Source organism: Amphiura filiformis, chromosome 1, assembly GCF_039555335.1.
Source record: "Amphiura filiformis chromosome 1, Afil_fr2py, whole genome shotgun sequence".
Taxonomy (NCBI): domain Eukaryota; kingdom Metazoa; phylum Echinodermata; class Ophiuroidea; order Amphilepidida; family Amphiuridae; genus Amphiura; species Amphiura filiformis.
Window position 1 is genome coordinate 18296320 of NC_092628.1, and position 22310 is coordinate 18318629.

Consider the following 22310-nt stretch of genomic DNA (forward strand, 5'->3'; position numbering starts at 1 on the left):
TTTAATTTACACATTTGTTTCTTCAACATAAGTTCCGTATAATCGTTTTGACAGTTCGTTTCTGTAAAAGTATGTAGCCCTTTTAGAAACTTGCCTTCTTCTGGAAAATATTTAGCGTATCGATCAATTGCCCAATCGACTTATCGACCGATTCGATTCATTCCATCACTGATCAACAATATAATGCCATCGATGGCTGAGTATAGTCAATTTCCCTCTTGAACTATTATAGACCATTGTCTCTTGAAGAAAGTGTGTGAAAAGCAGAAGCAGCCCGTTCCACACTATTCCACTTACTCTTTGGAAATTATCACCTGTGTAAGGATCTTGTACGCACTCTACATTTTATTTCCGGGTTTCTGTCTCGAATGTATTTTTGTCGTGTGCCAGACTGATTAATCAACAGCGTTAAAGCATTCTGTCCTTACTTTAATTTATAACGTTAACTTATTTTTTTTAGCAAAGTTAGTGCTTCCCTACTCCGCTCTGTGGTATAATCTCAACAGACTTGACAATGATTTACGAAGACGTGAATAGGTTCATCGATTTTGAGATAACCGATTTCTTTTGCGGTGGATTTTAAGATTAAATTGATTGAAGTATAATATCATGCGTGTTGATGTAAGCGTATTAGAGAGATATTGAGTAGGTACTTGGTTGGTTGACGTAATGTCTGATAGTGGTCAAAAACCTCCCAATTTCCAATTTCAATTTGAAGCTTATTGTGGTGACATTTACTAACGTGGGATACCATTATGTACGCATTTCTGATTTTTTGATCAAGATCGGAATTGTGGCTGAATGGCACGTGAGTCTTGCACTCGTAATTTACTGATTATATGAAATATGGGTACGAAAACATAGTAAATGGTTTGCACATCTGGTTAAAATTAAAGTGTCGGATAGCATCGTTTGCAGAGTACTTTTTGTGGAACCTGAGAGCACATCTGACGTATCGAATTGCATTCTGAATACAAGGAATGTCCGCCTGATATTATATAATTTTGATTTTTTGAAATTCGCGATATAATACAAATTTTATGGGAAATTATTAAAATTTGATATTTTTGATATTTAACAGTCCTCAAAGTAAACGTTATAAATCTAATGATATGTAATTAAAGTGTCTGAAGCTAATAACAGATACCACACACTTGTTTTATTAAAAAGCCTTAAAGTCGGTCCTGCAATTTAAGGCTTTACTTGCCATTTAACTTTAGAAATGTTTTTCAAAATTCATCAGTCATGCCATGAGTGGTAAATGGCAAACTAAATAGCACTAGTGTTTTAGTTTTCAAAACCAGTGATCCGAAGCAGAATGTCGAACAATAGCAGTCGCAACCTTGCTGCAAGCGATTGTTGTATTTTCTTAATATTTTGAGTATTGTGTGTTTGTGGTACAAACCACACATTTGAATTTGGGGTTGGAAGATACCTTCCCCTAAATAACAGCTAATAACAGTATTGCGAACCATCAGCATCCATGGTTCGATGTAGAGAGTCTTTCCTATTCAGAGGAGATATTGCAATTACACACCTTATTGCCTTTTAACAATAACCAATGACACTAGCACGTAATTCCAGTCAAGCACCAATCTTTAATCCTATTTATATTGAAGAGGATAATAAGCTTATACTTATGTATAGCATTAGTAAAACCTTAAAAGTCTTTGTTTGCTTTAGCTAAATCCTGTTCAAGAGAGGACATTCCTGAACCTCGTTCAGTTGGGGATGATTTGAAGTGACCGCCAATTATGACCATTTGATATTTAATACCAGCAATGTGGAAAAAAAGAAATAATGTAGTGCCAAAATAATGTACCCTTTTACGGAAGGAGCAAAGTTTAACAAGTTATAACTCCGCTTCTGCAGTACGAATGGTCAGCGGCGAATGTCAAGTTATTATTTCCCAGTCTTTAAAAAAAATTGCAGGCAGCGGTGGGAATCGATCTCGGTACCTCGCGGTTAAAAAGCACTGTGCAAGACTACTAAGCCAACTAAATATCTGTTGTGCGATGCTTGACATTAATCTTTGATATTGCTTAATGGAACAAATCGCGGCATTAAATTAGTAATAAAAGAAGTATATAGATTCTTATTTAGCGGTCAAATTGGATAAAAGGGGAAATATTTGTCCCTGCTCTAAAGAAAATATAGGTTAGAAAATTATGAAATAAATTTAAATTAAAAATTGAGATTTTATATTTATTTATTTCACGAGGCGGCATTATCACAGACAAACACTGTATAAGCTAAAAACTCGACCCTCATCACTAGATGCTGTCATAGCTCAATGGTAGAGCATCAGACTGGTAAGGTCAATATCGTTGGTTCGAGTCCTCCTGCCAGCAATGGTGATATTTATGATTTTAATGCTACGCTACAATTTGTTCTATTTTTTCGTTTATTTATTTATTTATTTATTTATTTATTTATTTATTTATTTATTTATTTATTTATTTATTTATTTATTTATTTATTTATTTATTTTTGTTTATTTATGTAAATAATTTGATATATTTGAAAGAGGTATTTGAGAAATTGAAATTTTGATTTTATAATCCTATGGGGTCATTTTGAACCCCCACCCCTCCCAACTTGCCAAACGCACAACACCTATGAGTTTGCATCATACATGTCATCATCATAAAAAAAAATTCTATGTACATGTATACCTGACGCCGGCAACTAGACTACTAATACTATACAAACAAATAGTATCACATCTTTCCTGCTCAATCAATATAATACTTGCAAATAGATCATAGTTTACTAATCTAATCCTGTAATATAGACCTGTTATATCACCTGTATTTGCTTGTAGAGTCTATACATGGTTTGTTATGGTAGGGATTAGTGTCCGATTTCTGTAATGTAATGTAAATGAAGCATATTGATATGCAGGAAGAATCGATCAGGGCGCTATCTATTAGGGAAAGATAAACACTATTCAAAATATCAATAGACAAGAAGAAAGGGATGTAGAGATTTGTAATTGAGTCATGCATGATTTAACAGAAGGTTCTTTCCAAAACCCAAACGTAATGACAAACCGACATTTTATTGGGACACCATGTATACAGAGACGAAGTTGCTAAGCCGAAATTCTATACATCAGCACTGCATACGTAGGTAAACTTCACACGTCCTTGAAAGCATCAAAATAATTTGCAAAGTGCATTTTATTTTACCCCATTTCATAAAAGCTCAATCATTCAATATTCATAAAAGATTAATGTAAAAAACCTCTATTCATGATGTTTTTTTTTCACTTATGAATGTATGTCAGGTCGTTATAAAAATGCACACGTTGATTCTAAAAATCACACAACACAAACTCTAAATAAAGGATGCCCTGAATTAATCTAAGAACCATTGTATTTTACATTTTTACATCCCTTTGTTTCGATTTCCAGCAGAAAATTTCAAACATGGCCACTTAAAATAACGTTATAATTTGTTTGGAAAAAAACTATTTGAACCTCACCTCTGTACAAACCGTCCACGCATTACACGTGTTTCTTTTAATTGTCTGCTACAAAAGTGCATTTAACTTTGCCATAAGGAAAATATAAAATTTTGAAATGTTTGTGTCTGCATCTCATATTGCAAATATATAATACCTACCTCGAATACAGAAGCGACATTTGACGATACTAAATGGGAAATGTCCATAAAGTTTAGGACTGAAATGGATCAGAAAACATATTTACAACAAAATGGTCTGACGTTTCAATGTATGATTCGTGTTCCAAAGTAAACCATTCATCGATGACGATTCTGTCTAAAAGGGTATATAAATTGATGAATATACAAGCAATGAAAGAATGAAACATTTGAGATTTAAATTGGAAAATTTTAAACTTTGGAAAACTAAATTGGATTTGGCAACTAGATGTCAATTTTGATACCGATGAAGAATAAGAGGATTGTGCTTTCAAAGAAACGAATCTGCTTTGGATGAATCTCAATCGCCCGTGTGCCATTGCCACTTTGAAGGTCATTGACTCACTGACGGTTAACTTTCCAAGTACGTTACACATACGGTTGTATTTGCCAATTTCAGTTTCAAAAATGAAAAAAGCTGAGTATAGGGGATTATTGGAAAGCTACTATGTTGTTCAAGGAAAAATCGTCAATTGTCAGGGTCAGGGTCAAAGCTACAGTCATTGACAAAAGTTTGGAATATTGTTCAATTTAGGGTAATCCCATTTAAATCATAGTTTGATAACAAAATCTTGATAATATACTTTCATTTTGCATCACATTATGTCAATTATCATGGTATTTTATCCCTTTAAAACTGTTATCACCATATCAGGGAGGGATGGGAACAAAATGGAGACAAAATAAATGGAGAATTTGAGGGACGTGACAAAACCAACTTCTCGGGTACTATAGAGACATGTTATTTCCAGAACAGGGAGCCAATGAAGCTAAATATCCTACAAACATGACCACTTTAAATATAAAACATCGTTATTATTTGTTTGGTAAATAACTACTTGAACCTCACCTATGTACACAGCACCCACGCATTACACGTGCTTCTTTTCATTATCTGCTACAAAAGTGCATTTGACTTTGCCATAAGGAAAATATAAGATTTTGAAATGTTTGTGTCTGCATCTCATATTGCAAATATATAATACCGACCTCGAATACAGAAGCGACATTTGACGATACGGGAAATGTCCATAAAGTTTAGGGTTGAAATGGATCAGAAAACACATTTACAACATAATGGTCTGACGTTTCAATGTATCATTCGTGTTCCAAAGTAAAACATTCATCGATGACTAAAAGGGTATATAAATTGATGAATATACAAGCAATGAAAGAATGAAACATTTGAGATTTAAATTGGAAAAACGATTGAAAACCTAACATAAGCTTACAGTTTGCAGATTGGTTTTAGACGACTCATGCATTGCACGTGACTGTTTTCAAAACTATTTTAGACAGGATTACTATGCATTTTCTTATAACAAAACGAAGTGAAAACTAACATCAATAAATTGAAGGTGTGCTATAACAATAGATTTCTAACACAATGACAGAAGTAAAGACAATCAGGAAAAAACTTATACGCAAAATTAGTAGGAGTGGATTTGGTGACTAGATGTCAATTTTGATACCGATGAAGAATAAGAGGATTGTGCTTTCAAAGAAACGAATCTGCTTTGGATGAATCTCAATCGCCCGTGTGCCATTGCCACTTTGAAGGTCATTGACTCACTGACGGTTAACTTTCCAAGTACTTTACACATACGGTTGTATTTGCCAATTTCAGTTTCAAAAATGAAAAAAGCTGGGTATAGGGGATTATTGGAAAGTACTATGCTGTTCAAGGAAAAGTCGTCCAATTGTCAGGGTCAGGGTCAAAGCTACAGTCATTGACAAAAGTTTGGAATATTGTTCAATTTAGGGTAAGCCCATTTAAATCATAGTTTGATAACAAAATCTTGATAATATATTTTCATTTTGCATCACATTATGTCAATTATCATGGTATTTTATTCCTAAACTGTTATCACCATATTATATTAAAATGTTCTCAAACAAATCCAAATAAAGGTGATGTTAACATACCTCAATGACGTTTCGTGCTGTAACACAGCACTTTCTCAAATTGAATGACCAGCTTTGACCTTTGACGTCGGCTGCTTCCTGTTGGTAGCTGACGTAGGTGGTGCTGTCAATAACTGATCATAGATGTGCGGAAGGAAGTAGTTCCCACAATCCCTGTTGAGAGTATTTGCCTGCCCCCTCTTCCTTATCCATATTGATTCTTTGATGTGTCTCCTTTTCCTGCTAGTTTCAATGTCTCTTATTTTGGCCTCTTCCCAGCCTATCACATGATTGTCCTTGGCGACATGGTCCGTGAGAGCGGATTTCTTAGGGGCGCTGGCGACAGATGTTTTCCTTTGGGCCCTGGTATATGGTTTTTCTGATGCCAGGTCCGATTCAGTTTTATGTTCTTTCATCCTTGTACCGAAAAGTCTGGAAGTCTCTCCGATATAGGATTTGGGGCAACCTAGGCAGGGAATTTCGTACACGCAATCTGCTGTTGTTTTGGTATCCCTTTTACCTTTGGGATGCACCAGGTGATTTCTAAGCGTTTGGTGTGGTTTAAAGTTCGCTTGGTAGCCGTGTTTTTTGAAAATTCTTCTTGTCTTTTCCGACAAGCCCTGCTTATAAGGGAGGCACACAAAGCCACGACTTTTGGTGGTTTGAGATTGGTCAATGACTTTTGGCTTACTGGGCTCCTGAACCTTTTTAAAGGCCCACTCCGGGTAGCCGCAACGCGTAAGGGCTTCTTTTATTTTTGACTCCTCAAGCTCTCTGTCTTTTTCCTCGGTTACTACTTTATCTTTTCTGTCCATGAGAGTTCGGATAACACTAAGTTTGTGTTGTAAGGGGTGGTGTGATTGGAAGTGCAGATATTGATCTGTATGTGTCTTCTTTCTATATATTAACAGTTTGAGAGTCCCGTCTGATTTCCTGACAATTAGCGTGTCTAAGAATGGGATTTGCTGATCTTCCTCCGTTTCATAAGTGAATTTAATGTTGCCGGTTTTGTCGATTTGATTTAAATGCTCAGTGAGGGGTTCTGCGGATCCTTTATTGACTATCTCCAACACATCGTCCACATAGCGTTTCCATAGCCTCGGTTTTATGTCAAGGGGGGCTGTGACGAGTGCTTCTTGCTCGAGCCACTCCATGTACAAATTCGCTACTATAGGGCTGACCGGGGAACCCATAGCCGTGCCAAATCGTTGTTGGTATATTTGTCCTCGAAAGGAAAAATAAGTGGTGGTAAGAGCAAATTCAAGTACTTCCATGATGTTGTCTATGGTTAGCTTAGTCCGTTCTTTCAAGGTCTTATCATCCTCCAAGCGCTTCCTAATAATATTCAAGGATTCGCTGACCGGGGTGTTAGTAAATAAGGATACCACGTCATGAGACATGAACTCTTCTCCTTCGTCAATTAAAATCTCCGCTAGACCCTCCGATAGATCTTTTGAATTAACCACGTGATGTTGGGTCTGGCCTACCAAAGGACCTAAGATATGAGCAAGTTCTTTTGAGGTCTCGTACATGATTGAGCCACAATAATCGACAATGGGTCTCAACGGGGTACCAGGCTTATGTATTTTAGGAGTACAATACATACGAGGGTGTTTTCCGCAGTAGGGTACAATTTCCAGTACTCGCTAACTGTGATCTTTTCTTCCTTTTTCCATTTCTTTAACATACCAAGGAGTTTGTCCTTATATTTGGATGTTGGGTCAGATTTCAGTTTTTGGTACGTTTTTTCATCACTTAACATGTTGTTTACTTTGTCTTCATAGGAATCTTTGTCTAAAACCACTGTGGATTTGCCTTTGTCTGCTGGTAAAATCATGATTTTATCGTCTTTCTTGAGATCTTGTAAAGCCCGTTTTTCCTCTTTTGACAAGTTGGATTTTGTGTTATTGGAAGATTTAATCGCGCCAACCATTTCTGCACGTAACTGGGAAGCATCGCTCACGTTCAAACCTGCGCAGGCTTCCTCAGTGGCAACAATATAATCGTGCAATACTTCGCTGTTGTTTTCCGGCGTGACTGCATAATTCAGCCCTTTTGCGAGCAGAGTGGTTTCAGGGGCGGATAAATCGCGTTTAGAATTATTAATAACCCATTTCTTGAGCTGTGTACCACTGAGATCAATTTCATTACTACTGGTAGTACTCACATGATTACTCACCACCTACGTCAGCTACCAACAGGAAGCAGCCGACGTCAAAGGTCAAAGCTGGTCATTCAATTTGAGAAAGTGCTGTGTTACAGCACGAAACGTCATTGAGGTATGTTAACATCACCTTTATTTGGATTTGTTTGAGAACATTTTAATATAATTTTAATGGACAATCCTGATGAATCTATTTGCGGTGTTATCACCATATATGGGAGGGATGGGAACAAAAGGGATGCAAACTAAATGGAGAATTTGAGGGACTTGACAAAACCAACCCCTGGGTACTATAGGGACATGTTATTTCCAGAACAGGGAGCCAATAAAGCTAAATATCCCGTAAACATATTAAAGTCAAATGATTGAAGTACTGTTACCGTGACAGCTTGATAATTGACTAACCTGATGCCAAATCAAATTAAATTATTAACATTTTGATTGTCAAATTAAGATTAAATAGGTTTGTCCTAAATCAGTGTACCTCGGTTATATATATAAATGCGCTTTTGTAAATGCGCACGTGACCACCTCCGAGCTGCCATAACAGCTTATAGACAGTAAGTCTCGAAGTAACCTTCTACATAGCGAGTGGTCTTTCTATACATTTGAATGCAAGGCGGAAAAACACGAGACTGCTGTGCAGCAAAATTGTATATTTTGTTCAACTTTGTGACTATATTGTAAACGTTTCTGTCGTTAACTATTTTTTTCCGTCAACGAATACTTTCAAAATGTTGTTTTTGATAACATATTACAAATTCGGAATTGCAAAATGTGTAATAATTTTGCAATTCAATTAATACTAAATTTGATGATATTTATCTACAGAGTTCCAATCCTTTTCTGTACAGTGGTCAATGCGTGCGCATTTATAAAAGCGCATTTATAGATATATCCGATGTAAACTGTAAATTGAACAATATTCCATGATAACTTTTGTAATTTTCATATTCTTCAAAAACAGCTACTTAGCATGTAACCGTCGTAGCCAATCTTTACTGTTGTACTTGCGTCGAATAATCACATTTGTAAAGTTGGGAGTTGAAAGTAACTTTAACACGGAATTAACACGGAACAGCTTCCTGGACCACATTCACAGGCTAATAATTGGCACCCAGCAAAGAAAGCTATGAGAATGCGTACAAGATCCTTACACAGGTGATAATTTCCAAAGAGTAAGTGGAATAGTGTGGAACGGGCTGCTTCTGCTTTTCACACACTTTCTTCAAGAAACAGGTCTTGTTCCACACGTCTAGCCCTTATTCACAGATTTCTTGTGTTGGGTGCCAATTAATGCTTGGGCTGTGGATTGGGCTGTGAAGCGGTTCCATGTCAGTGCATTTTGCCGTTGCGTCAGTTAGACAACTGTTTGGTTTACTGACTAGTGTTTAGAGTAGAGTATTGAAGTAATTTCGCTTCATTTTTATGGACAGGATTTTAAGATATAATCTTGTGAAAAATTGTAAGTTAGATTTGTGAATAAGCGCGGTATTAGATGTAACATGTTTGTACGTACAAATTGCCACGTAAGTTGACAACTTTCAATTAAGCATGTTCACTTACCTTTACGTCGAATCAATGAAGAAATCACACCAGAATTATTTGAGATAAACATTGACATAATCAATGGAAGCATCAATCATCACCACCCAATCGAAAATGAATACCGGAAACAAAAATAGAGACAAAGAAACGAAAGTAAGTCGGTGTATTAATAATGTGCAGTGCAATATTGTTAAAATCACATATTTTAGTATACAGAATATGACTAGACATTGTTTCGGGTTTTATTGCATTATTAATTTTCAAATTTGACATCCAAATATGCCCGTAGCAAATCAGAATCAATTTATTTAATTAGAAACAGTAAGGAGTAAACGAAGCGGATGACTAGAGGAATACATTGATCGGTGATTAAATGCAGAACTATTTTAACACAAGTAAAGTAACTTGTAATACCAACAAAGACGAACATAACATAAAATAAGGGCAGTCTTTATAAGTTCAAAACTGGAAAAAGATCTGATTGATAAGTACCTACGACTGCAGTGCTTCATTAACGCGCTATATCATTCCTAAAACACTTCAGAAAGTTCTTGTAATCTTATTGGTTCTTAGCCGTGTTATATGACACAATGCGCTATTTGAACCAATCGGAGGCTCAAAGCAACAACGGGACTGACCGATTCTAAGCCCTAGGTAATTCCTTGTGAACTGTTGCAAATTTGAATTGAAGTGTTTAAGAATGAGAATAAAGGTGTTTTTTTAACCACTGTCGTGCATCGTCTGATATAGTGAGGTGTTCGACTTATTTAAAAAATAATTCGAAATATAATGTGATCTTACTGCATTCTAGACGCTCTCAGAATAATTCATTATACAATGCATTTTATGACAATTATGTTGTTATGCATTCTATATTGTTTTCCAAAAGGGGCTTTCCCGTTCCTCTCCCATGTCAATTACTAAACTCTCCTTTTATACCCAAGTATTTATTTTTGGTGGGTAATTTATGCCTAACTTGTTGAAAAGACAAACGAGCGGAATATTCATAAGCATCATTTGAGTGTATGTACTAGAATAGAGGGACCTCTACGGAACACTCTACTCGGTCGCAGCTGCAGCGCATGATTTCTATTCATGGCTTCGAACGCGCGTAAAAGCAGAAACTTCTTACTTATTTGGCTGTACAGTTCCACAAGTATCGGTTTCCTTTGGAGACCAAAACTGGATATCCCTAAACTTTAACTCGGTTTCGCTGTTACACACACCAAACAGTAATACAACATGCCACATTTAGGTTTGTTATTTTATTGTTGGGAATCCCAGAGATGAGATAAAGACACTATCATGAATAATCATGCCTCCCTCTGTGCCTTATTTCCTGAGAACTACACTTGTAAATGATAAATGTATTGAAAAAAGTCGATTAAGTCATTATCGTGTTTAAAACAACCATGAAATAAACCACAGCCGCAAAATAATTATATAAACGGCGAAATAAATAGGGTAATCTTTTATATTTGCATGTACCATTGAAACTTGTTGAGAATAATAATTGTTCAACTACTTTGCTTCACTCGACGATCGAAAATGAATTTTCTTGCGCTGAACAAACGATTAAATTACAATATTGTTTTCATGCCTTAAAGCAGTTTCTAGAAATGACACACGATATGCGAAGATGTACTACTCAGGAGTGTTCCCGTATTCTGCTTTGGTATATCATATATCAGTATAACATAGTTAATTGATTCTGAAACAATGCAAGTATATGCAAGTATATGAGTCTTAAACAAAAAAGAAAACGTCGTTTCGAGATTAAATATGATGGTTTTCTAGGTTGAAATAATTTCGAAAAATACAAACCAAGTTGAGTTAATATGTTGTTGTTTTCTTTCAAGTACCGTATCTGTGCCTCTCCGATAAAATACAAAGGTACTTCGATACACAGGTGGCAGTGCTTACACCTTCTCGACATGTCGGAAAAAATATAATTATATTGATATGTGTGGCCACCCAATTTACTTACATTTTACATACTTTACATGAAGTAAAGGCGGACAGTGCTAGAATGGATAACAACTGTTAGATGTGTTTCATCGCTTTCATCGCATCTTACTACTATAAACATTATTGAAGAACAACTGGCTTCTGTTTTATACAAATAACTTGTAATTCTCAACTTTTGCAATAATGCTGCATCATGCCAATGATTAACTAGGCTTATTACCCTTTAAGTGTTTTTGAATAAAGTATTTACTCGGCATTTACATTAAATTGCATCCAAATCCTCTTGGATAGTCATGACAGTGTGCAATTTCATCACTTAATTTCTAAACATTAGAAACATAAAGTGCATAGTCACTATACATTTTTGCAAGCCTAGTTGCATTAAAAAGTTCGCTAGGAATATAAAAAGGTATTTGGGGAGTCGAACCTGCGTTTTTTACAGGACGGAGTGCACATCTTTCTTTCGGTAGCAATTAGGTTAGACTCTACCGTGAAATATTGTTGTGAGGGATCGCCACATCTCCTCCATAGCGAGTCTGTTTAATACCTTTCCAGCATTTAAGGATGCAGGTATCCATTTATACATAGATGGATAGAGAGGAGATAAAGGATTTTTTCTCCCGGGCACAAACACGATGGCATAGTCGGGTTTCGATCGAGCCAGCAACCTTCCAATTATAAGTCGGAGCCCGTTCCGCTCGGCCACCTGCTCCCTAATATGTGGTGTGATCAAGCAAAATCAGTCGGAAATATTCAATTTTCAGTTTCTTATAGACGAATCCAATTTCACGCATTCCTACACCTCAATGGCAGCCATTGCTGGGTCCCCCTTAGGTCTATTCCACCTAAAATGTGAAATGATGTGGCCTTGGCGTTGATATTAAATGCATTTCATCACCCGTGTTACACGTAGACAAAATAATGATGAAAGTTTACAACACAATACAATTCAACATCGATTTTTAAGCGTATTTAATCCGCCCAATTAGGCAATAACAACACCAGTTTTATGCAGACGGGACCCAGTAATGGCCGACTGAATTATGACCATCACTTGGCTCGTTGGATTCGTCTATAGGATTGTAAACAGTATTTGCAAAACTACAGTTTGCACAAAACCCCATTAAATTTGGACAACCAGTTCAAAATATGTGAGCAGTTCAAGAGTTTCCTAATTGGTATATTTCTGGAGAAATCATAAAAAACTGTCGAATTAGTCTCAAATATGGTATACCATATTTTAGACTAATTCAACAGTATTTTGATAATATCTTCGGAAATACACCGATTTGGAACTCCTAATTTCAATATGTTAATGAGAAAAATAGGATCTCTCATTTGATATCAATTTTTTATGATGATTATCATTAATAAAAACACTGTAAACTACCAAAATCACGCTGTATAAGGAATTAGTCACATTTGCAAGGAACATTTACATGTTCTTTATGCATGAATGATTGAAAGGGACGACATTTTATTGTATAGGGAAGTTTTAAAGCATTTGATTTTCCAAATATATCAGGTCACCTTCCTTTAAAGCATTCTTATTTTATGTTTGAACTATTTTTTTTAGGCTGAGACACAGATAAGCAGATTACTGCTTTCTCTTCCCCTCTGTGGTATATTCTCACCAGACTTGGTGTACAAGACGTGAATTAGTACATCGATTTTGAGATAACACACTTCTTTTGCGGGGGATTTCAAGATGAAGTTGACTTGAGTATAGTATTATGGGTATCGTTGTACGCTTATAAGAGAGATATTAAGTAGATACTTGGTCGGATGTCAAACTGTCTGATAGTGGTAAAAGACCTCTCAATGTCCAAGTTCAATTTAAAGCTTATTTGAGGTGACATTCACTTACGGGGGTTAATGTCATTTTTTTACGCATTTCTGATTTCTTGATCAAAACTATTCGTATTGTATGGCAAGCTGGATGTATAGTAATTAGATAATTCAGTTTCTCTGAGATCACCTTAGTTTATCAAGTGAAAAGTATTAGATTAGATTTTTTAAATAAAGTTTATCCGGCAGAAAAAAAAGGATTGTCTTTCAGATATTATTTTTTTAATAAACTGAAACGGTGATTTGTTTTGATAAATTTAGTTTTTCTGATAAACACATGAAAAAGGTTTCTCTCCGATAAAAATAGTTTTTCGCAGATGAAAAACAAAGTTTATCAGATAAACTAAGTTTATCAAGTGAAACAAACATAATTTGTCTGTGATAAATATAGTTTATCTGAGACAAACTAAGTCTATCTGTGATAATTAAGTTTTCTGTGATAAATCTAGGTTATCTACCTGAGAATCTAGGTTTATCTGAGATAAACTCAGTTTGTCTGAGAAAAAAATATTAATTCATTCGATAAACTAAGTACTGTACAACCAGCGTTCCATAGACACGTTCAATGAGTTTTGCACTGGCAATAATACTAGTCCAGTGGCTACTAAAATATGGGTATGAAAAAATAATAAAATGTTTTTTTTTGGACATGTGGTTGAAATTAAAGAGTCGGAGACAGAATGGAACTATTGACGTTATTCATACTACACTCTATAAACCAAGCTTGCTTTATTATAGGGAGTGCTCGTGTATCCAATCGAAATTTACCACAATGAAATCATGCCAAATTTGACCCGAATAGTGTCAACTTTGACACGGATCGAATCAAATCATATAAAATGTGACCCGAACAGTGTCAACACTTGATACGGATCGAGTCAAATCATGTCAAATTGTACCCGAACAGTGTCAACTTTGATACGGATCGAGTCAAATCACGTCAAATTTGACCCAAACAGTGTCAACTTTGACACGGATCGAGTCAAATCATGTCAAATTTGACCCGAGCAGTGTCAACTTTGACACGGATCGAGTCAAACTTTGACACGGATCGAGTCAAATGATGTAAAATGGAACCTGAACAGTGTCAACTTTGACACGGATCGAGTCAAATCAAGTCAAATTTGACCCGAACAGTGTCAACTTTGACATGGATTGAGTCGAGTCAAATCATACCAAATGTGACCCGAACATTGTCAACTTTGACACGGATCGAGCCAAATCATGTCAAATTGAAGCGCATTAATTTAATTTTTGGGTATAATGGGTAGTCACAACATTCTGTACTTTTAAAGACCAAATACAATATCCCATTACAGTGATAATTTAACTTTTGGTTAAAAAGCAATGACCGTTTTTTATGGAATATTGACGTCAACATGTTTACTTGATACCTACTTTATTGAGTACTAATCAATGTATAAATCCAATATTTTAATAAATTAAACTTGAATTGTGTAATTTTATACCCGATGCGTGGGGGACCTTTCATATAAAAACAGAAATAAATAAATGCAAGCAAGCAGTCATCAAATTTAAAATAACTTACATAAGTGGTACATGATGTCGTTATAGCAATAATATCATTACATATTATGGGTCTTAACGGACGCATTAGTAAAATCGCGCATGTTTTGCTCTTTAGACAACATGAAATTCTCATTCTTTTCTTGCTCTGCTTTTAAGCAAAACAGTAAAACTCCTGCTAGACATTGTGCATTCAGTGCATTATTTTTTTAAATATTTGAATTTTGGGCGAAAATCAAGCTTTTTTTATGGTTTTTGAACATTAAGCATTTTTGACCATTTTTGGTGCAAATTTCTCAAAGTTGGTCAAAATTGAAAAAATGAAATAAATAAAAACCGGTTTGTAGATATTTTATCCAGTTTTTAAAAAATCAATAAAAAATTCACCTCACAGAAGAGTTTACCAAGTCTTTGTCATTCTAAATATATATACTTTTATATTATACTTAGACCAACAATTTAGCCCAAAAGTTACCATAATTCCAGGGTTAAGACCACCCTTCAATTTACACCGATTGATGTGAGCAAAAGGTATTTTATATCACTTCAATTTGGTCTACTTATGACTTCGTTGTAGATATACCGTAAAAACTCGATAGTTAGCATGTGCTTACTATCGACCGCTTTTGAAAACATGAAATTGTACCAAAGGCTGGCGCTTTACCAACTGAGCTATTATGGGGTTGAGACACACATTTGCAGGGTTACTTGTTCGTTTATAACTATGTGTATCGATGATTTACTCGCAACCCTTTACACTTTTGTGGATGGGGTTCTTCATGTTTTTACGGTATGTATAGTTTTTCTCCATTTCAGAGACAACGAATCCTGATTTCCTGCTATATACAGAAGCTGAGAGATGAGTGTGGAGGCTGAATTTGTTGAATGACCCTCGTTTAGTATTAGGCCAATGGTTACTTTAAAAGCACGTTCGTTTGATGTCAAAATACGGAATATTTGACGTCGCGACAAGCTTTATTGATATTCATATTCAGAGATTTGAATTAAGCATTGTTAAAATAAAGAATCATCAGGAAATGTATTTCAGAACATTTTAACCGTACCGTAATGAAATTATTACCTGCATCAAAACGATCCATGGAGGTTCAACACAGTTTATTATGATATCGCAACATAGATTACATGTTATGAAAATGTCAAATTTGTTCAACACAATTGAGTTTAACATTAATCTATTTGATGGGCGAATGCTTTTATCTCATACCGATGCCATCATCATCACTATAAGAGGTTTTTTTTTCAAAAATGGATAATTCACAACATGGCTGTTTTATGTGAATGTACACATTCTAAATCGAATTCACATTGACATAGCTTGATAACTTTCTCTGGGCAAATCAAAATAATGATTCCATTTTTTCTGAAACTTTTACAGAATGAAGATAGACGTTTGAATATTCAAATTCTAAAAGTAAACTGGAACATATTTAATCAAAACGGATATGAGCGGGTTGTTCAATTAAATGATTCTTTATACTTACCATATAAATCCAGAAATGTTCAAACTTTAAAAATGTGATGGCAGTAATACAATTAATACATTTTTTTAAAATTCTTTGGGAGTGGTTCATTCATTTTAAGAACCGTTTTGCCCAACCCTATTTTGTATGCTCTTATCTCTCATGAAATGGTGGCGGGCATCCATTTAGGTTCGGTGTTTTAAAAAAATCAGGTCAGTGGTGCCATGTAAAATAACCCTTCTACTTTTGCCTAATAGCAGTGTAGTTGAGTGAATTGTAAATATAAGAAGAAAATGATTGAAGTTAATGATCATTTTCCCATTGAAAACTGTGTAACAGGCAATTTGTAGAGTATAACCAAATAGCACAAGTGTTACATTATGTCTGTATGTGAATTTTGTATTTTGTAATATTCTGAGAATTGTGTTACAACCCTCTGGACACATTTATTGGGGCACAATTTAAACAAAGACGAAGTTGCCAAACCGTAATTCTATACATGAGCACTGCATACGTAGGTAAATTCACACGTCCTTGAAAGCAGCAAAAAATGATTTGCAAAGTGGTTTTTATTCTACCCCTTTTCATAAAAACTCAATAATTTAATTCATAAATGCTTCAAAGTAAAAGTACTCTGGTTGGGTTTTGTCACTTACAAATGTATGTCAGGTCGTTCTAAAACTGCACACGTTAATAAGTTATGGAAATAAAAATCACAAAATGCAAAATCTAAAATTAATAAAGTATGCCCTGCATTAATTCAAGAATAATTGTACATACAATATGAACATTCCTTTGTTTGAGTATCCTCATGAAGATTTCAAACACTAAAGGGTTATTATTACTTTTTAATCATTTAAAATGTTTGAACGTCGTCTCGTCTCTGAACAAATCATCTACGCATTATAGTGCTTTCTTTTATTGTCTAATACCAAAAAGTGCATTTTACTTCGCCATAAGATAACTAAATGATTTGAAATGTTACTGTCTAAAGCCCATATTGCAACTACACCAGGCACAAAAAGAAACTCGTCAGTTATATTCATCCTTGCTGTTCAATAACTTGATAATTTTGGATTATTCTGAAATATACATTTTGTTAATTGGACCTTGCTTTCTCATTTGACACCCTGTTCGTGAAAAACGAACAAGAAATGACCAAGATATGCGCCTCCAAAGCCTCAAACCGCAAAATCAAAAGTTGCATTTTCAACGATTTTCAATGGGAACGCATCGTTGTTTTGCCAACAAGCACCACGGGCCAATCAATAAAGCACACAGTGTAACAGGCACAATTGAAACGTTAAAATTGCAACTTTTCATTTTGGGGTTTGAGAGTTTGGAGGCGCATATCTTGGTCAATGTTCACAAACAGGGTGTCAAATGAGAAAGAAAATTCCAATTAACAAAATGTATATTTCAGAATAATCCAAAATTATGAAGTTATTGAACAGCAAGGATGAATATAACTGACGAGTTTCTTTTTGTGCCTGGTGTATATGATACATGCCGCGAAAACAGAAGCACTGTTTGACGATACTTAATGTGAAATGTCCATAAAGTTTAGGGTTGAAATGGATCAGTAAATACACTTATTGCATAATGGTCTGATGTTTCAATGTTTGATTCGTGATCCAAAGTATTAGTTGAACATTCATCGATGACATTTCTGTCTAGAGCGGTAAATAAATCGATGAATAAACAGACGAGAGAATCAAAGATTTGAAATTTAAATTGAAAAATTGATTGAATACCTAACATAAGCTTACAATTTGCAGATTGTGTTTGGACAACTCGTGCATTACACGTGACTTTTGTCGAAACTGTTGTCGACACGATTACGCAATTCGTACGTTATCTTATAACAAAACGAAGTAAAAACTTACTTCAATATTATTGATGTGAGTGCTATAACAAAAAGACATTTCAAACAACCAGCAGCTATATATACAATCACAAAATAACTTAATCGCAACATTAACATGAGTAGATTTGGGCGAGAATAAAGTACAATCACATTTTAATGGGTACAGTAACGAACAAAGGATAAAATAATGAATAGCGCTGACGTGAGGCGAATGAAATAATATTTCATCATGCTTTTAAGCTATAAAGTGTAGAGAATTTGACCCAAAGAATCATGAATAATCAAATTTATTTGTATAGGATAAAGACATACGGTTTGAATATAATACGTAGGCAGACTATGATAAGAACGTTTTATCTTTTTAGTGCAGTGATTTTGTTCAAAATCATTTACAAGACATGGGTTAGTGTACGAACTATTGGAAATCAATAATTGTGTGAGCGTCTTTGGATCTTGATTGACACTTGACAGCAACTTGTTTCCGTAAAAATCTTGTATCGGAGTAAAAACTAACTTCAATACATTGATCTGAGTGCTATAACAAAAATAACATTTAAGACAATCAGCAGCTATTATGTACAATAGAAAAATAACTTAATCGCAACATTAACATGAGTAGATTTGGGCGAGATTAAAGTACAATCACATTTTAATGGGTACAGTAACGAACAAAGGATAAAATAATGAATAGCGCTGACGTGAGGCGAGTAGTCCTGCTCCAGACATGCTTTTAAGCTATAAGGACTAGTGTAGAGAATTTGACCCAAAGCATCATGAATAATCAAAATTATCAGTGAGATCACAATTGCTTATCTGATGCAACTGAAATTTATGATTGAAAAATTCATAAACTGTGTGATGTAAATCCATCATAGTCAGATGAAGTCAATGAGCTGTACATCAAAACTGATGTCAAATCCTCTCCGAAATTTTAAAAATAAAAAGCAAAAGACCAATTCTCATGACCATGATGACATTGAATATTCTGGTATAGGTTTGGTGACAATTCTGGTGATTGCTAACTTTCTCTCCTCTAAATTCAATGACACTGTTCAATTTGAAGTTTTAAAGTGTCTATGTCTATGGGCATTATCAATAAATGCTATAGTCATTGCAGAATGTTTCGAATGTGGGTCACATGTTTTTTCGAAATTGCAGTCCAATTCCACAAATTTCTGATAGGTCATATAAGACCCTGACACAAGCTTACAATTTTGCAGATTGGGTATGGACGATTCATGTATTACACGTGACTTTAGTCAACTGTTTTCGGCAGGATTACTCAATTCGTACGTTTTCTTATAACAAACTTCAATACATTGATGTGAGTGCTATAACAAAAATGACATTTCAAACAACTAGCAGCTATATGTACAATCACAAATAACTCAATCGCAACATTAACATGGGTAGATTTTGGCGGGAATAAAGTGCAATCACATTTAAATGGATAAAGCAACAAACAAAGGATAAAATAATGAATAGCACTGACGTGAGGCGAAGGTTCCTACTCCAGGCAAAATAATCATTCTTTTAAGCTATAAAGGGTTTGATCAAAAACATCATGAATAATCAAAATCATCAGTGAGATCACAATTGCTTATCTGATGCAACTGAAATTTATGATTCAAAAATTCATAAACAGTGTGATGAAAATCCATCATGATGATCAAAATTGATGTCAAATCTTCTTCGAAATTTTAAAAACAAAATGCGAGATAAAATAAACTAATCTCACGACCATGATGACATTGAATATTCTGTTATAGGTTTGGTGACAATTCTGATGATTGTTAACTTTCTCCCGTCTAATGGCGCTGTTCGATTTGAGGTTTTAAAGTGTCTATGTCTTTGGGCATTAACCAAAAGTGCTATAGTCATGACAGAAATATTGGTGCTTCGAATGACGGTCATAATTTTTGTTTCGAAATTGCAGTCCAATTCTACTAATTTCTGATAGATCAAATTAATAAGTGGCAGCTCGTAATAACTGGCAAAATGAGCACTACATGTCATTCATAAGCAAGACAGGAAACATTTAGTCATTTAGTGAGTTTAAAATAGCGGTTAACGGACCAACATATTTCTAAGCAGAAGGTTGCTAGCTTGGAGACATATGTTACCGTTTCCAATTTTAAGTGTGTACGGGTAATATGTGATGCGATCAAGCAACATCAGTCGGAACTCGGAAATATTGATTTTGAGATATAGGTCAACAAAGGAAATATTTCCTTTTGTTTCCTGTTGTTTTGGAAATTCTTTAATTGCTCATGTCTTTGGAAATGGTTCAATTGTTCAATTTCAATGGGGTTTTCTGCAACATGCAACTTTGTAAATGCTTTTTACTATCTTGTAAGAAAATGAAAATTTAATATTTCCGAGTTCCGACTGACTTTGCTTGATCGCATCACATATGATCATCGCACCTGTTGTACACATGACCCCAATAAAGAACAGAATGCCACACAGTAAACAAAAGCACTTGTTCTCTGAAAGATAATATAAACAAATCTGTCCCGTTCTTAGTAAATGGATAAAGTTCCACATTACCCTTTAGGAGCAAGCGTTTCTTATCTACTTTAAAAATCCGCAATTTTGATTAATATTGATCTGCTATAAATGTAATCACACCAGGACTATAGACAGCTTTAGTCCGTAAGCTGTATAATCTATGCTTTGATACTAGATTAACTCTTAGTGTGCCTACACGAAGATATTGCCATCAGAAGTAGTATAATAGCAGCAGCAGGAAAAATTACCTTAACTTAATGTTTCCAAATATCATGAGACTGTCGAAGGCGGCGACAAGTTATTTTTTTACCAATGAATAAGATTAGTTGGTGTTTCAAAGAAACAAATCTGCTTATTGGATGGCTCCCAATCGCTCATCGCTCAAGTGCCAATATCATTGTAAGTATCGTTGACTTACTGACGGCTATCTTGCATAGTGATTTACACATACGGTTGATTTTGCCAATAATAGTTTCTTATGCAAAAATGAAAGAGGCTATATAAAGAGATTATTGGAAAGGTGCTGTGATATTCAGGAGAATATGGTCAATTTTCAGGTTCATGGTAGGATTTTTGACTTACTGAACGCTACCTTAGAAAAGCTTCTTTTGCTGGAGGTTGGTAGCGTGGGGACGTAAACGCATCCCAAAAAGAAAGTATCCAGTTTGATTTTGGACCATAAATCAAAGATGGGGTCTTAGATCAAGACCTACCAAAAGTATGGTACATATGAATTTATTCCGCACAGTTTGATACCTCATTTGTCCAAATCGATGCAGAATTGATGACACAGTGACCTTTTAAATGCAATCACCTCAATTTTAAAAGTTGCAGTAATCCCTATTGATGTGGTTTTCCTGCTTCTCAAGTTTCTTCATAAAGGTATACAATAACAAACGGTATAAGACTGCTTCATGTGCTCTTTTACTCCTTCAATGTTTTACCATTCACTCTTCACAGTCGATATCTGGTATGTCATCCTGCTGCATCAATGACTGCCAGCCAGACATCTACGGCGCATGCTTTTAGCGAGACGTCTGATGCGCCCTGGCCTTGATCTATCGCTGCTCATATTGAGCATGTTGAGTAGCAGGACCAAATCAATAGAAATTTACTGCAACTTTTAAAAGTGAGGCGATTGCATTCAAAAGATCATTGTGTCATCAATTCTGCATCGATTTAGACAAATTAGGTATCAAAATGTGCGGAATAAATTTATCGGTAACATACTTTTGGTAGGTCTTGATTTAAGACCCCATCTTTGACTTATGGACCAAAATCAAACTGGATACTTTCTTTTTGGGATGCGTTTATATTACGTTTCCTAATTTTAAGTGTGTGCGGGTAATACAATCATCGCACCTGTTGCACATAGATAACATTCCATCCACACCTGTGTCTGATCAGGTAAACGTATTGTGATTTAACTACTCCGATTGATTCAAAAGCACTTGTTCTCTGAAAGTAGCAAGTGTTTTTTATCTACTTTTAAAATCCGTAATATTCATTAATATTGATCTGCTACAAATTTAATCACACACGGAGGACTATAGACAGCTGTAGTCCGTAAGCTGTATAATCTATGCTTTGATGCTAGACTAACTCTGAGTGTGCTTATACGATGACATTGCTATCAGAAGTAGTATAATAGCAGTAGCAGTAAAATTACCCTTACTTAATCATGAGACTGTCGAAGACGGGGACAGGTTGATTTTCTTATAGTGATTTACACATACGGTTGCATTTGCCAATAATAGTTTTTATGCAAAAAATGAAAGAGGCTATATGAGAGATTATTGGAAAGGTACTGTGATATTCATGAGAA